Consider the following 16,294-nt stretch of genomic DNA (forward strand, 5'->3'; position numbering starts at 1 on the left):
TTTAGAAATGCACTACTTTATATAAAGTGTGACCAAGCTTTCTTTAGCAATAATCCTCTTCTTAAATTCAAAGGTAATATACAAAAGGATTCTGTCAGAAAAAAGATGCTCCATTTTCGATTGTTGCTCATTTATTAAGAACTTTAAATAGGCCCTCAGTCGAAGGTGGAGCATTCTCTTAAATACAAAAAGTTCCAGGATGTGCACAGCGTTTCATGAGGCAAGAAATGTCAAGGACATGCTCAGCATGTTGTGATGCCAACAGCTTGCCTAGGCTTGCTGACTGACTGCAGATCAGCTCAAACTGTTTGAACAATCACAGCCTTTGTTCTGTGGGCACATCCCAGTTTGTTTTATTTTTATTGTGGTGATATCAAATAATGCATAGCTGTTGGAGTAGCGGAGTATTGCCCCTTAAGTACTTCACCTTACGCTTGTCAGTAATCTCCCTTGCCTCAATGAGACTGTTTGTGTGCTGGGAAACATCAGTTTGCAGGATCGGGCCTAGCTTTTCAGCCAAATTTGGTCCATTTTCAGGCAAGCTGCTGCTCATTTTCCTTAGACAGAATTCCTAATGACATCCTGGAGAATTTTTCTTTGAACCAGATCCCAGGGCCAACAAAGTTAATGGAAAAGAATCCGACTAATTTCAGTGAGCTCTAGATCAGGCCATTTGTGCGCACACAAAAATAGAAACAAGATGACTAAGGAAGTAATGTCTTGATAACCTTGGGAATGTTTCATACATCATTAGATATCCATATTTAGATGGAAATCTCACTAATTTGAAAAATACCAAGACTCAGAGATGCTAAATAACTGACCCTGACAGTAAGTGGCTTTTCAGCTTAGTCCATTTTAACTCTTTCAATGTACTTCAAGTATATTTGTTTGAAGCTATGGCAACTTTCTTAGAATATCACCAAATAGTATACAGCATAGAATTTCAATTACTTCAGTAATAACCTACACTATTTAAATTTATCGGCACATTAATTTCCTGTGTATATGATTTAAAAAAGAACAGTATATTGTTAAAAAACAAAACAAAAAAAATAGAGAAAGGCGTTTGTAAGTGTGCTCTGTTTGTAGATTTAAGGCTGTATTATGTTGGAATTTTACAAGCCAAGTTTTAATTGTAATATAGAAATTATTTTTATATTATTTTCAAAATATGCTACAGAGCAATATTTTGCACCTTTATTATAAACAGGGTTGTCATTTTAGTAGGCTAACTTTGGAAATGTTGGTAGAAATTAATGATGAAAAGAAAGCTTTGTAAATGTTCTCATAAATTCTGAATGCTCTTTGTCTGTTGTGCACTCCAGTGTCTATTGAAAGTTGGAATATATGAATGTTTTTTATTGAAAAGCTTTACATTTTTGTTTATATATTTTGGTACAGTACTTCCCTTGCCCCACTCAACTGACATCCATGCAAGCAACTGACACTCTCCAACTGACACCCATGCACCCTTTTTTATAAGGAACTTCAGAGTCAATAATTCATCCAGAAGGTTTTCTTATCTGCATAAAAAAAGAAGTTCCTACACAGACTGTGGCTGGGATTCATAATTGTTTGACTCCATTTCAGTAGATTTATGTGTAAATAGTTTTATGGAATTTTTATTCCTACGAAGATGGAGAGTGAGAATAAGATGCTGGTGTAAAAATTTAATACCTGTAGATTGTAAATCACTCTAGCTTGTGGAAATATCATCTTCTAACTGGTAAACACATTTTATCCTACTGTATATGTTCGCCCAGCATGCATATGCATACAATCATGTTTGCATATCAGCTTCTTGCAGATTACATTATTCAGATTTTATTTCATAGTACTTTGCACTGTACATATCAATATCTGATGATCTGCAAAAAAAAAAGACTGTTTGTTACTCTTGCATATGTAAGTCACAAATCAACAGATAAAATTTTTCAGATGCAGGAAGTGTTGGGTATTTTTAAATAACCAACTACTAATGTATGTATTGCAACCAAAATTTTCAAATTTGGGTGCCTGAAATTAGGACCCTCAATCCATATTTGGGCTAATAAATGAGTGGCCTGATTTTAAGAGGTGCTGAACATTAACTTCAATGTTGTTTTATGACTTCAGAAAATCAAGCCAACCATTTAGGTGCCTATAGGTGATCTATTTTGCCTGTATGTATTCAGATTTTTGTTGTTGTTCTTCTTCAGTGATTATTGACCTTGAGTGATTTTCATTTTCTGTGTAAATAATTATGATGATTTATAAAGTGATCACTTGAATATGGAGAGACCTGCCTTAGTGTACCAAAATGCAGTGTAATTGTCCTATTAGAAGCCACCTACTTCTTAACAAGGCTAGGATTCCTCATACATTAGGGGAAGTGTACTATATTTATTTTTCCCTGTAAAACGTGACCGCAGCGTTTTGCTTCTCTTAGGTAAACATACTGTTTTATCATGTTCACATGATAAAATATATGACCTCTCTGTTTTATCTCCCATTACCTGAATGCATGTACTGTACCAAGGGAGTCTAAATGGCTGATGCACATTTGCACTGTGGAACACACAGCGTTGGTAAAAAGCCACCATGTTCCAAACAGCCTTAAAGTTATGACTCTCTGGGGGACTGGGAGTCATTTAACTGAATGCAGCCTCTGTCCCCACCAGCCTCTGTCCCCACCTCCAATTTACCCGTGACTGTAAATTGCTGTTGTCTGCTGTAGCCTGCATAAATATGTGGTGCTGTAAAACTGTCTGCTTGTATATTCATTTAAATCATGGATGGGGCTTGTTTGGTTATTTTGAGGGAAGAAATGGTCTTGAAAGTTACAGTTCTTTGATAACTGTCATTGTGATGGAAAACCTCAATGAAAAGGAGGGACAAGAGAATAGAAGTAATTGGGCAGATAAATAGTGGGTGACAATAACTATGGCAACAGAATGTTTAGTGGAGTACAGAGTTTGGATATCAAAAATCATTGCCTGCGTAGGCTTGATGGCTTGTGGATCATCCCACGTAAACTCAGAACAGAAACATGTTGCTTTGGCATTCATCTGTTTAATTGTCCAGAAACTGTTTTTCCTTCCTTGTGGAGTAGGTGGCTTGGTTTGTAACACGGCCTGAAATTGCACAGGCAAGATAAAATGTCAGAACTAAGTCAGTGCCTAATGTCACCCCATTTATTAATTATAATTGGCTCTTTTTTAGACTTTTTAATGCTTTTCATTGGCGCTTAAATGCAGCTTAAAAAAACCAGTGACCAGGTTCTCCTCTTTCTTACACATCAGTTTTCCATCAAATAGCAGTGAAGTGACTTGATTTACAAGGTGTAACTGAGGAGAAGGCCCTGCATGGGCTCTCAGCTAGAAGTGTAACTGCTTTCTCACAAAACCAAAGTAGAATGTGGCATGGGCCAAATTTTGCCCAAGGGAAGTGATAGCTTTTCAGGAGTCGGGGGCCTGTGCCTAATTTGCTCAAAATAGAGCAGACTCATCCATTGTCACCTTTTACTATGGACACTGGACTCTCTTGTCTCTGTGAACAGCCTCTCTATCTCACAGACCATGACAGTGCAATGAGGCCTTGTAGAACTCTGTTCACCTGCACTTACTTGGCTTATGTTATTCAAAATAGACTTAGGCTTAGCTTCTTTTTCATTAAAATACACAGGGGATCCAGTAGCAAAATCTAACATCAGTTTCCCATGGGCTGAGGTAGTGTCCTTCTGCCGCCTTCCTTTTCACTACATCAAAATGTTGCCCTCTGAGATGAACAGAAAAACCACTATGCAAGGGCAGTAAAAAAAGCTGTTGGCTCTCAGCGCTGTAAATCAGACCTGTTTATGCACTAATAGGAAGAGCAATGTACAGAGAGGTTTTGATAGCCTCTTTCATGACATTGCGTACTGCACATGCAGTAACTGTACAGTGCATATTGTGCTCCTACGTAGAGGGAAAACCCTTCTCCCATGGAGCTCCTCTAGGAGCTTTGCATGCAAATTATACAAAACTCAGCTCATTCAGCATATGCCAAGGAGAACAAATAGGATTTAAGCCTTGATTAAACAATACATGGTATTAGCCACACAGACTTCAGTAGACGGGGGTTCAAACTGTAGTATTATACCATTAATAGTTTGAACAGGACTTTGATCCAATTAACTAGATTGGGGTTATACACTTTCCCCAGGGGAGGAATGAATTTTTCCCTGTTTGCCAACCCATCACGTATGGTAACCTTCCTGCTACATTCACAGAGAGTTTGTCTTCCATTATTTAAATAGAGACATTTTGTTGTGAGCTATACCTGACAGTTGTGTTTTTATTATCCTCTTCAGTTCAGTTTTCTGCTAGTATTTTGGTGGCAAAATACTGGTATAAATTACTCATATGGCCCTTCAGTTGATGGTTGCATAACTGAAAGAATTTCTTGTATTTTGAAGGCCTTCTCCATCCTTGACATTTCTGATTGTAAATTTTTCTTCATAGAGAAAGATGGATCAATTTTTCAAAATCTGTACACCGTTTACATGTATTCTTGTTCTTCAATGTATGTTTTCTATTGCATAATTCTCTATGGTTTAAATCAGCTGCAACTCAAACTAGGGCAAGTTTCTTTAGAATACACTCTAAGAAAATCCAACACATGGGATCTATAATTAAGATTATTCAATTGTCATCTTATTACCAACTATTATATCACCTGTCCCTAAAATTATCTGTGCATCATTATATCTACTGATAATCTTCTTCCTTTTTCTCTTTAAACTCTTGCACAAATTCTGAAATTCTTATTCTGTCCACTTCATGAAAAATTCCCACCAAAGTGGGAGTTTTCCATGAGTAAATAGGATTTGGTCCTCAGTGTTCAACTTGCATAGATTTGCTTTGTCTAAACAGGGAAGTATTGAAATAACCCAGTTCCTGTACATTTGATTTATTAAAGTCCATTGAATGGTTTTCATGCAATTTTAACCAAAGCTTGTACAATAAAATATTTTAAAAATCAGAACAGGTAATTCAACTCTCCCAGTATCCTAACCAACTCAGAATTAACTACAAAGTTATATAAATATAGAGTAAATATATTTATACAGGACTTTCAGCAGTGTTTAAGCAAACGTTAATACAGAAAAAAGCAAGCTCCGTTGATTTCTCCAGGGCAAGAATTAAATTTCTTGGCAGTCATTTTTTTTATATGCTTAAGTTTGGTTTATTGTGGTCTTATGTACCTTTCTTAGGAGATGTAGCAGAGAATTGTTTTAGTATTTTAAAAATCACATGGCTATAATAAGCATATCAAAGCTTATTTAAAGCTCAAATGATTTTCTAGGATTATTGAATTTAATTACTTTCATTTAAATGTTCATCCCATGTGAAACAAGATGATTTATCCTACTCCTGCCCTGTTAGTAATTGAATGATGTGATTGCTTTCCATCACTCTAGTCTGCAGACAAAACATTTGATCATTTTGAACTTGTCTCCCCCCATCATGTTTAAATTGATTGTTCCAAAGAAATGAAAGCATTAAATAATGTTAAAGGGTAATGAATATTTTTGTGGTGGAAAGTGTGAGTTCTTGAGAACCTTTTTTACATGCAATGTTCATTCTGATTCAATTTAAATGTTATTTTTAATCTGATCCATTCTTTGACAAAGATGATGTGTAAGAGCTGTTTTTAGCAGTTGGATTGTTACTTTGTAAAGTATTAAAGCACTAAACCAATTTTTGCAATAGATAGTAAATCTTGCTTTCGTTTCGGAAAACTTCCAATTATAACTGTCGCACTTTTTATAGCAGAACTGTATTTAATTTCTTTCTTTTATGAAAGATTACTACAAGTAACTGATAGCTCTGTAATCTGTGTGAATTGGCTTCTCCATTATTTGAAACAGAGAGAAGCTATAATGCCTATTCAATAAAATTAACTTATTTGTAAAGTATTCATTTGTCTGAATTCTTGAGCAACTTTAATGTACCGTTACTAACTGTTATGCCAGGAAAATGATAAGGACTAGAAGGTGAACGGGCAGGGAATGTGCTGTAAAATCATGGGATATCAGTTATCACAGCACAAGACTTACTTCTTATGACACAAAAGTCACCATTTTCAGGAATGAATTGTTTAGATTATTACATGGCGTAGTTCAAATTGGCTTGGATTTCAATAGATGTTCTTAATGTCTGTGTACTATATCTAAGAAGAGGGGGGAATGAGAAGGACCAAGAGTATTGACATCAATAGACATAGGCACTTTTGTTTAAATCTGAGCAATTTCTGAAGTGTTTTCTTGAATCAAAGTATAAAATAAGAGATTAAATCAACCAGAGACTGAATGGTCTACGGGGATGGCTAATGCGAGTTGGAATTTTCATTTTTCATCCGCTTTTCATGATGATGTTGCTGGTTATCTTATATCAAACTAGCAGACTTACCTGGCATTACCTGGGTTCTTCACGGCAGGGGGCTGCCAGTGTGGGAGAGGTGCAGGAGTCCGGGCAGGATGAGTGCAGAGGACTGGGGGGGGGGGGTGCGAGAATGGGGATTGGGGAATTAATAGGTGTTCAGGGCGGGGAGGGGTCCCATCCAGCATGGGCCATTTCTCTCCCTCCTCCCCCTACCTCCCCCAGCCTCTCCCAGGTGCCAGAGGCCTTTTTTCTCCTCCCCTCTCCAGTGCTGTGGCCAAGGGCCGGGAGGGGAAGAAAGGTTTTGGGGTGGGAGGGGCTACTTACCCAGAGTGCTGGCAGGCAAGATGGCAGAGCCTGAATTCTGCTGGCCTCTCCTTTGGTGGTACAGCTGCCCCCGGTGGACACACTGCAGGATAGTTCTCCTTTGCGGGCTCACCTGCCCCCCGTGGTCACTCCCATATCGTGTCCCTCCGAAAGCAGCTTTCTCATGGAGGCCAACCTGCAGGATATAATGGGTAAACAATAGCCCCAGAATGAAGGGGGTGAGACTTTTAGTGCCATATCTGCTGGACGAACCTCAGTGTCAGGAGCAGCAAAGGAAGATTCACAACCTCCTGCAGAAAGCAGGCTTAGAACCACAGGAGCAAACCCTAAAATCAGTTTGGGAATAATTTGCAAAGATCTTAAGTACAACATGCCTCTGCCTGAAATTCAAGTACTTTGAAATCCGCAGTCCTCTGTAATGAGCAAGTGTCCCTAGCTGTGAACATGGACCAACCAACAGGAGAAACCACATATTACTTTTAAGAAGCCATTGCTATAGCTTGATACTGCCACCGTCCTCGTGCAGGTAGCATTTTACTCTGCATTCAACCACACTGATACCAGTGGAACTACTCACAGAGGAAGTTACTGCCCAAAGTGACTAATTCTGGCCAAATCTGATGTTTAGTTAGTTAAGATCCTAAAGAATGCATTGAAATCATTTGTAATTTTGCAGAAGACATTAGTTTCTGAGGTTTTTTAAGCTTTTGGGGGATTGTGCCTGGCTCTGTCAACCAGCAGGGTATTCTTAGGATTCTGGATTTGGGCTGGTAGGGAGAGTAAACTGCATTGCAGAAAATCAGGTGGGAAAGGAGAACGGAATAGCTGGAACCTGCCAGGAAATCGGGGACAATGGAAGAAGAAATAGGGCTAGAGAAAGCAGGACTGAGATGGCCCTGACCTTGCTGGGAGAAGACTGGTTCAGAGTGGATCTTCATGCTCTTTTCAGGTTATTTGATTATTGAAACATTTGTTATTTATTTGTTTTATTCTGAACGGGTGTTTACACCTCTAAGGGAGAAATCTCTCTATGGTGGGAGTTTGCACCTGGGAGGGGGGGGTGTTTTGGGGCCTGCGTATGAGTCTTTCTGTTAGGCCCTGTGTCCGGACTTGCTTACTCCCACCAGCTGTGTTCATCATCAAATTCTTTAAAGGTATGCGAAGTATGGCTTTTAAGGCCTTTTAAATGAGATCTTTTACACACAGAGCCATCTGGTGGCTGAATAGTGTAACACAGTTTAGCATCCCATTACACCCTCTTTACATGGTAAAGTCAATATGAACCATTAATCAGTAAACATTACTTGCCCACCTTTCTATGAGTTAGCTACATTTGGAAGGAAAAATGGTTCAAAAATGGGTTGATATGCAGCAATCTCTTGGTACAGTACTAAGGAGATTGAGATCAGCTGAGGTTCTTTATATTTGTATCAAGACCCCTTGTTTAAATAATAGCAATGCATTTTCACCTAGGAAACCTCGACTCTGGAAATCTCTTCCCCTTCTTTGGTTTGGCAGATGCCAAGTTTGAGGACTTTACCATGACCCAAGTCTAATGTGTTTTCTCGTTCTTGCAGACAAGGTATGTTGATTATGCCAAGTTTTGATGGATTACTAGCACTTGGTTACTTGATTTCACTGCAATTTGTATAATATATTTCCTACAGAATTGTTCGTGTGCATCCTGCACAGAGTTTTGCCACACAGATAAATACAAATGCAGTTGGATTAGCCTGGCATCTGATCCAGTTGTGAAGGCCTGTCTCTGACATTCTGTCTTCCATGCTGTGTTCTAGGAAAATAGAATGCTTTGGACTTCCAGAGGTTTGACGTGTTGGTAAGAGATTCACCTCAAAAAAGCATGTTTGTTTTTCTTATTCAACTAATGTTTTTGACTCAACAACAACTTACATCATTTTTTTTTTTTTACAGTTTCCTGACATAAATTCAGATTATGGATGTGTGACTATGGGAAAAAAAAACCTGGACCTTTTGCCAAACTCAAGCAGACCCAGATCCAATCCTTTTCTGAAGCTTGAAAAAATGGTACTTCATTAGTGTTAATTTTTAATACTCTCTCTGGCTGGTCTAGTTCCAGCTGGGATTTGAAATACAAGTGGCTACCACCATGCATTCTTGCAGCATTTTTGTCCTGACTGGCACAGGAAATCCTGAACATAGATCATAAGTGCACTGGCAGTGCCATGAGATGTCTAGAGCTTGGGAGGGATAAAGGTGGTGTCCGCCTTGAAAGAGGCCAGTCCTCCATTTTCGTTGTACACAGAATAGGTGCAACACAGGCCACTTGTGATCATGCAAACTAACTCCACAATTCCCTCATCTGGAAGGACCTACAAAAGGAAGTTCTAGTGAAGTCTTTATGCCCACCAGAGGTAAAAGTCAGGGGGGTTGCCCTGGTGTGCTGCTTTGGCAAGGTGGGCTCTTGAAAAAAGCAAGGGGATGGGGCAGAATCGGCCCCTGTCTGGTTGGTGTGGGGGTCCAGCCCTAGCCCCAATCCTAGGATGGGCCTTGTGGTCTGGCCTCCATCTGGCTGTGAGAGGGGCTGGAGGAGGCCCCCATCTGGCCTCAGTGGCCTGGCTCTGGTACGACTCCTGCCGTGGTGGGAGTAGGCAGGGAGGCAGAATCAGCCATGGCAATCCTGGCTTGACCCCCGTCCAGCTGCAGCTGCCTGGCTGCAGAGGCCTGATCCCAGCCAAGTAACTTAACCTGGTCCAGAGCTCCCCACACATTCCCCCCACACCCAACCTCCTACCCTGTCTCCTGCACCCCGCACACCCCAACCCTTTGCCCCTTATGCACCCCAACCCTGATTCCTGTGCCCCCAATGTTCCAAGCCCCTGCCTTGATTCCTGCAGCCCCGCACACACCCCAATCATCTACCCTGAGCCTTCCACCACCACCTCACACTTACATTTCTTACAGGTGCTGTTGTACCACAACACCCCTTCCTGCCCTGAGGTGCATCCCCCCCCCCCCCCGAGGGATTGGTTCTGGTAGGAAAGTACCTGTAAGAAATGTAAGTTACTTTCACCCCTATGCCCATTAAGCCCTTTCCCTATCTGTGAAGTACCCAGGAAGGGGAAAATGTGGTGGGTTTTGTAGTGTAACAACCTGTTGTCTGAGAATTGGACAGAGTCTACCAAACTCATTTCTCATAGCCCGCTGAAATCTATCATTATCTGATGGCTTTTTAGTTACTGCATAGCTGATCAGATTTTGAACCATTTAGAGACAGGCTTTTATATCTCATTCCTGGGAAACCTGTATCTCAGCTCTGCCCTTGATTATTGCTGTTAAGAAACTATCACAGAGACAAGGGTTTTATTAGTGCTCAAAGGAGTATCTTGAAAATCTGAGTTTTAAAAGTTTACAGGACAACTGAGATTTAACGTTTTATTATCAAAGACAATTGAATGCAAATAGAAATCACACATAGCATCCACCTCATTTGTTTTGTATCAAACCGTATACTATTTACTTGGGGCCAGGACTGATAGCTCCAAAAACTCATTAGGGATATAGCTGCAATTTAAAACAAAATCCAGAACACTATTTATTAGGGGATGGGAAGCAGAAATAGATGGCAAGTAACTATTACACCAGTTGTTTCATTAAACCCTTTCAACTAATACAATTAACTTTCTATCTGCTTAGAAATAAACAGATCCTGCAGCAGAGGGTTTTGCAAAGAGGTATTTTCTGTCTGATCAGTGACACAGTTGTTACTTCAGGGGAGTAGGCAGCAAGGAGAATAGAACTGGGACTGATGGAAAGGTAACCCCTGTCCCAGAGAGATGTTAGGCCCACCTTTATCTGTATCTTATGGAGCATAAAAGCCCAGGCCCAAACTATCCCAAATGGTCAGAAAAAGAGAAAGAAGATAGGAATGGGCGCAGGTGGTGTGCTGCTGGGGCCGTCAACCTTTGGGCTAATGTAAAGCTGTCAGGGAGGAAAACTGAGGCGATCTAGCGTGTGGTGAAAGTCCCCGGGGAGAGAAGCCCTCTGGGATGATGTCCTATACCAGGGTGCAGGTGGTAAGTGGACTTCTCCTTTGATGCAGAGCAGATGATATTCTCCACGGCCTTTGGCGAAGCAGCCTGAAGAGCCAACCCCCACCACGCACGTTGTCCCTAACACTGGCTCGCTGCAGCAGGCAAACACAGACCCGAGACACAGCACACTAGGATGGACAACACTCAGCTGCTGCTGCACAGAACCTTTTATCGATTCTTTGGTGGGGAAGTTCTGAGGAGATGGAACTTTCAGCGCATTCTCTGGCAGGAAAGGTTGGTTTGGTCTGGTTCTGGCTGACACAGCCCAGACACAGAAGCTCTTGTGGCTGATGTAATAACAATCAGGAGTTTAGGGTCACAGTCCGTGGACTCCATTTTGATTGTTCACAAAACTCTATTTTGGTACAGTAAATGACTGATCCAATTCTAACATGGAATTGTCACGCAACTCTTCAAGAAGAAGCTTGAGAAGTCTCAAAGATGGTTTTTCATAAGTGCTCCTAGGCTGTGATTGCATCTTTAATTTGAGAAGGGTTTTACATTACACCACTGACATTCTCCTATTTGACCTGATAAATCTTGCAACTATTCCGGTAATGTCCGGAATTTATAAACTAGCATCAGTGTAAAAATGTTGTGACTCCTATTCTGGAAAAAAATCTTTATTTATGTTAATAGGCAATTAAAATGTTTTGGTTTGGAGCTTGTTAGCAAGGTTCATGATGTCTTCTCCTGGCTGACAGAAGTTGTTCAGTTAGGTAGTGCTAGATGCTCTGCAGACAAATGATATGGACATAGCACCAACCAGGAGGAGGCTTGTGACCTGAATGAAAGCGTGACCTGGGAAATCAAGACAGAAAGAGAAGAGAAGTGGGGTTAGGGCTCAGAGATCATAGACAGAGATTCCTCCTTTTCTCTTCTGCTAGCAAAGTCTGTGTTAATGTTGATAATACCAAATATAACATAAGGCCAAGGGGCATACTGAGAGGCATAAATCGAGTTCATTATTATCAGTACAATAAGAGTTTAATCCTATTACTAGAGCACACTGTGTTCCATCAGGCTTTAACTTCTCAGTCCAAGAGTTTGTTTGGTTTTCACTAAGATTCCCCTTCAATCCCCACTTGTTTAATATTTTTTTTCTATTCTTCAATAGGCCTCAGACCAAAACAGATTATTTGAAGGCTCCGAATTGGTGTTTTAAAATGTATTTAAGCATTCTCATTGCTTAACTCCATCACCCAGAGAAGCCAGGCATTGTGAAGGAATTTCCTTGTGGTTGAAAAAGACTCCTGGTTGGTGATTACATTATTACATTATGTAACTTGGGATTTTTTATTGGGCGGGGGGCTTAGTAGTCTCTTTTCTCTAGTGAATAAATTGCCATATGGATCTGGAGATTTCTGCCAGGTGTTCTGGAAGTCAGGGCCAATCCTCTACAGCAATGGTGTGCAACCTTTTTTTGATCTGCGACCCCAGCATCGCGGGGGACACCAACTGCCGGGCCCAGCCCCTGGCCGGCTGATTCTAAGTGCCGCAATCCCCCGGAAATACATCCGTGACCACCATGGGGGTCATGACCCACAGGTTGCGCACCACTGCTCTACAGTGCGGAGTTAGAGTATGAGGTACACCAGCAATAGCACTGCAGATGAGCACTCTACACATTCAAAGATGGAGCTGAGATTTATTTTCAGTGTGGCTCTTCTGCCTTTCCATAGTTGATAGTTAATAATAGTTAAGTCATGAAGTGATGTCTTGTGGAAACTCTTTAGCTTAGCAAACACAATATAACATACAATTTTTACAGACTATTATACCATATTTTTACTCCTGAAATGTAATTTCCCTTTTTAGCTCTCTTTAATCATAGTGATTTTGCAGAGAATACAAATTGTTCTTTTCTGAGATTTAGAACCAGCTTTATTTCCTTCCTTTTTCCCTTCTGCATTAATTCTCTCTCCTGGATGGGGACAGGTGGGGCCCAAAAATATCCAATGGAGTTCTTCAGAGGGAAGTCACTAGCCATTCTTGTTTTGTTCATCCAGTCCTGTGTCCCACAAGGTGCATATGCCCAGAGTCTGCTGAGATTTTACTTTACTCCTGCTTCCACATAGCCGCTGTTTAGTGCATCCGCCTTTGAGAGCAAATGTTCAGCAGTGCTTGAAGGGACAAATCATCCTGATATCTGGTCCCAAAGATGCAAGGGTTACATCTGCCCATAAGCTGTGCTGGGGCAACCTTTCCACCCCCAGGAGAGTAGAATGATTGACCCCGTACCTTTCTCTCTGTGTGTATAACTGACATCGCTCTATGAAGGTAGATTAGGGATCTCATACTTGAACATATGACTGAAAACTGACTCTTATTCCTATGAGGCTAGATAACTTAGATATATGCTATGTCCCCCTTATGTATAAAATGCCTCTGTTATCCTCAATGTTGGAAGCATCAAAGTTGCTATGATGAGTATAGAAATGCATGGGATAAAATGGGGGACATTTAACACAAAGACAGGAAGATATACTCTGTTGTGGACTGATCTGTGGTGATTCAGCATTTGGCACAGGAAACCTTCTTTAATTAGGGTTTTGAGTCTGGGCACTGAAGTCTTGGCTAGAGATGGTGGTTGAGAGGCAGGCTTTTAAATATGGGATATTAAAGTGAGGTTGCAGGCGGCCCATGGAGGGGAGGGGAAGGAGAAGGGAAGAGGGTGGAAGTATTGTCGCAAATAAGCAGGACTTCCAAATATCCAGCTGACTTGCTGAGGAAAAAACAAAGCCGCAGGGGAAAATCCAGAGACTTTGATGTTTACAAATAAAAAGCTAGCAAACTCTCACGATAGGTAACAATCTTCTTGCCCCAAAGAGACTCAGAACGTGAGCCAAATAGTTGTTTATCTATTTCTTGTCTCTCCTCCTCTGGGAAGGTTTTGGTATGTTCGGATTGCTGGTGTACAGTGTGTGGAGCAGGGGGAGAGGGAGGAGAGGAATTTCTCTCTTCCCGTTGCTGTTGTATTTTGTTATGGTTTGTGTCTGTTTTGTCTCCAGGATCTTTCAGAAATGACTCACTTTGTGAGTTGGCTCTGCAATAGGAAGAGCCTGGGAAACTGAAAACACTCACTTCTTAAAGAGACAAGATCCCGTTTACTGAGGAATGACATGCTGTACTCTCCAGCCTGTGCAAAATGTCACCATCAGAGGCATCTTGCTCCCTGCCACATCATCCCTTTCAAATCTCTCTTGTTGCTATATTTATTCATCGTCACTAGCCTTATCGGGGTAGCCGTGTTAGTCTGTAACTTTAAAAACAAGGAGAAGTTCTGTGACACCTTAGAGACTAACAAAAATATATCGTATCATGAGCTTTCATGGGTAAAACCCACTTCATCCGATGCCTTATTGTTCTTCTAAGGAACAGAGAGGTAAAACAGTCCGTGCAGTACATGCAGTAGAGACAGCCTGGCTTTGTTTCCTTCCTGCCCGCAGGTGGCAGGCTTGCTTCCATTAAGAAATGCACATCAAGTGCAGAAGGGAAGTCACCTGGATGTAGATCCTGCCCGAGGGCTTGTAACAGGCACACTGAGCTGGAGAACAACTGCTTCTGACTTGCTTCGTTTGACATGCTTGGGAGTTTTCCTCGGGATGGCTCAGGTCCACACATGCTCAGTCAGGTAGGTTTAGTCAGTGACACAAAGAGAACATATGTTAACTCAGCAAGGGGCACAGCAGAACCACAGTAAGGGCTTCTCTTAGCTCAGTCTTGATACCCCTCCCCTCTTGCCAGAGGACCCTTCACTCTAGCCCGCGAGAGCTAAAAGAATAAATTTGCCTCCTGTCGTCGCCAGTCAGTACAGCAGGTTGATCCTTCACTTACAATTATGATGAGACGATTACATTTTAGAGTGTGATTTATTTAGTCCAACCTCTGTTCAGTGAGCCCTATCTTTGCTCCCAAGAAATGTGTTTCTCTCTCTCCCTCTCTCTCCCATGCTTCTCCACCTCTTCTGCTACCACCTGTCTCTCAGTTATTTGACATCCAGACTCCCCTCCTGTGTTTGAAATATTGCTCAAGAAGCCCATTAATGCCTTCCTGTACATGCAGACTCACTGTGGGCAGGCACATCTGTCTCCCCTGTTTAACTGGAATATGGCAAAGCTGAGCTTCCTTCAGTTGTGCTCTACACCTGTTAGCAAACATACCATGATCTGGTATTTGAAAATACCAGCTTATGAAGGCCACACCCAGACACTGGAGCATCTACACTAATGCTATTTTGAAATTAGTGTTATTCCCTGAGGAAAGCAGGCATACAGATTTTGAAATAACCAGCCCGTTATTTCGAAATAACTGGCTTGGTAGTGTGGATGTGCCACTTATAAATTGACCAAAGGAGGGTTATTTCAAAATAACTACCTAGTGTAGACCAGGGCTTAGAGATGCAATTGCAGGTAACCTTAGAAGGTTATAAACATTTAATGGCCAAGTGTTGAATCACAGGCATGGCAGATACCATTTATCCACCTGCCAACAGCAATTTCTTCAGTAGATTAGAATGTGTTAACATACACATTTAAATGTGTGGGTGTCTGGGTGTGTAGATATTTACCATTATAGCATTGAGATAGCAACTTAGTATTTATGGATGAGAAAGCACTTAAACTCGTATTTTCAGGAGCTTATCGCTTTCCCAAGAAATGATGCTAGGGAATTTGGGCTTTTATTTCATCCCACTTCAAGTCTGAAGAAAAGCTACTCATCTACTCCCGTGTTATTCAAACAGTGGACTTACCCAGAGTTGCCCAGCCATGGCAGGGGGCTGGCAGTGTGGGAGCGTGCGCAAGAGTGAGGAGGAGCTGAAGGGCAGCGGGGATCCAGTACAGGTCTTTTCTCTCCCTCCAGATCTCCTTCGCCCCACCTCCGGCCATCACAGGTATTTTTTCTCCCCTTCTCCCAATCCCCCCGTCTGCTAGAATTATTTTTCTCTCCCCATACCCTGCCCCCCTGCCAGAGGCCTCCCCCTCCTCCCTGCGCTGTGCTGAAGGGTCAGGAGGGGGCAAAGAGTTTAGGGTAGGGAGGCTACTTACTTGGTGTGCTGGCAGTCAAGATGGTGGAGCTGGCCGCTCCCTTGTTGGTACAGCTGCCCCCAGTGGAGACACTGCAGGATAGCTCTCCTCTATGGGCTCGCTTCCCCCAGTGGCCACTGTCAAATCATGTCCCTCCGAACAGCAACCCCTCCCTTCGCCTGTTATGGACAACAGCCCTTTTCCTGGGGCTTCCTGTTGTCTTGGCACAACCAAACCCTGAGCTTGCTTTAAGTTGTAAGGAGAAGAGGAAGCTACAGACCAAATTTGGTGGTCCTAGCTCTTACCATTTAGAAGAAGGTCTTAAATAAATGGACTGGCAGACAAAGACACACAGACACACTCTAAACTAGATAGTTAGATAAGGTGGAAATGGATGCACTTGACTGTCTAACGCTGCACATGCAGCACATTTTACAATCATTATATTTCCTCAGAATTAGCA

The sequence above is a fragment of the Pelodiscus sinensis genome, chromosome 14, assembly GCF_049634645.1.
Source record: "Pelodiscus sinensis isolate JC-2024 chromosome 14, ASM4963464v1, whole genome shotgun sequence".
In the NCBI taxonomy this organism is placed as follows: domain Eukaryota; kingdom Metazoa; phylum Chordata; order Testudines; family Trionychidae; genus Pelodiscus; species Pelodiscus sinensis.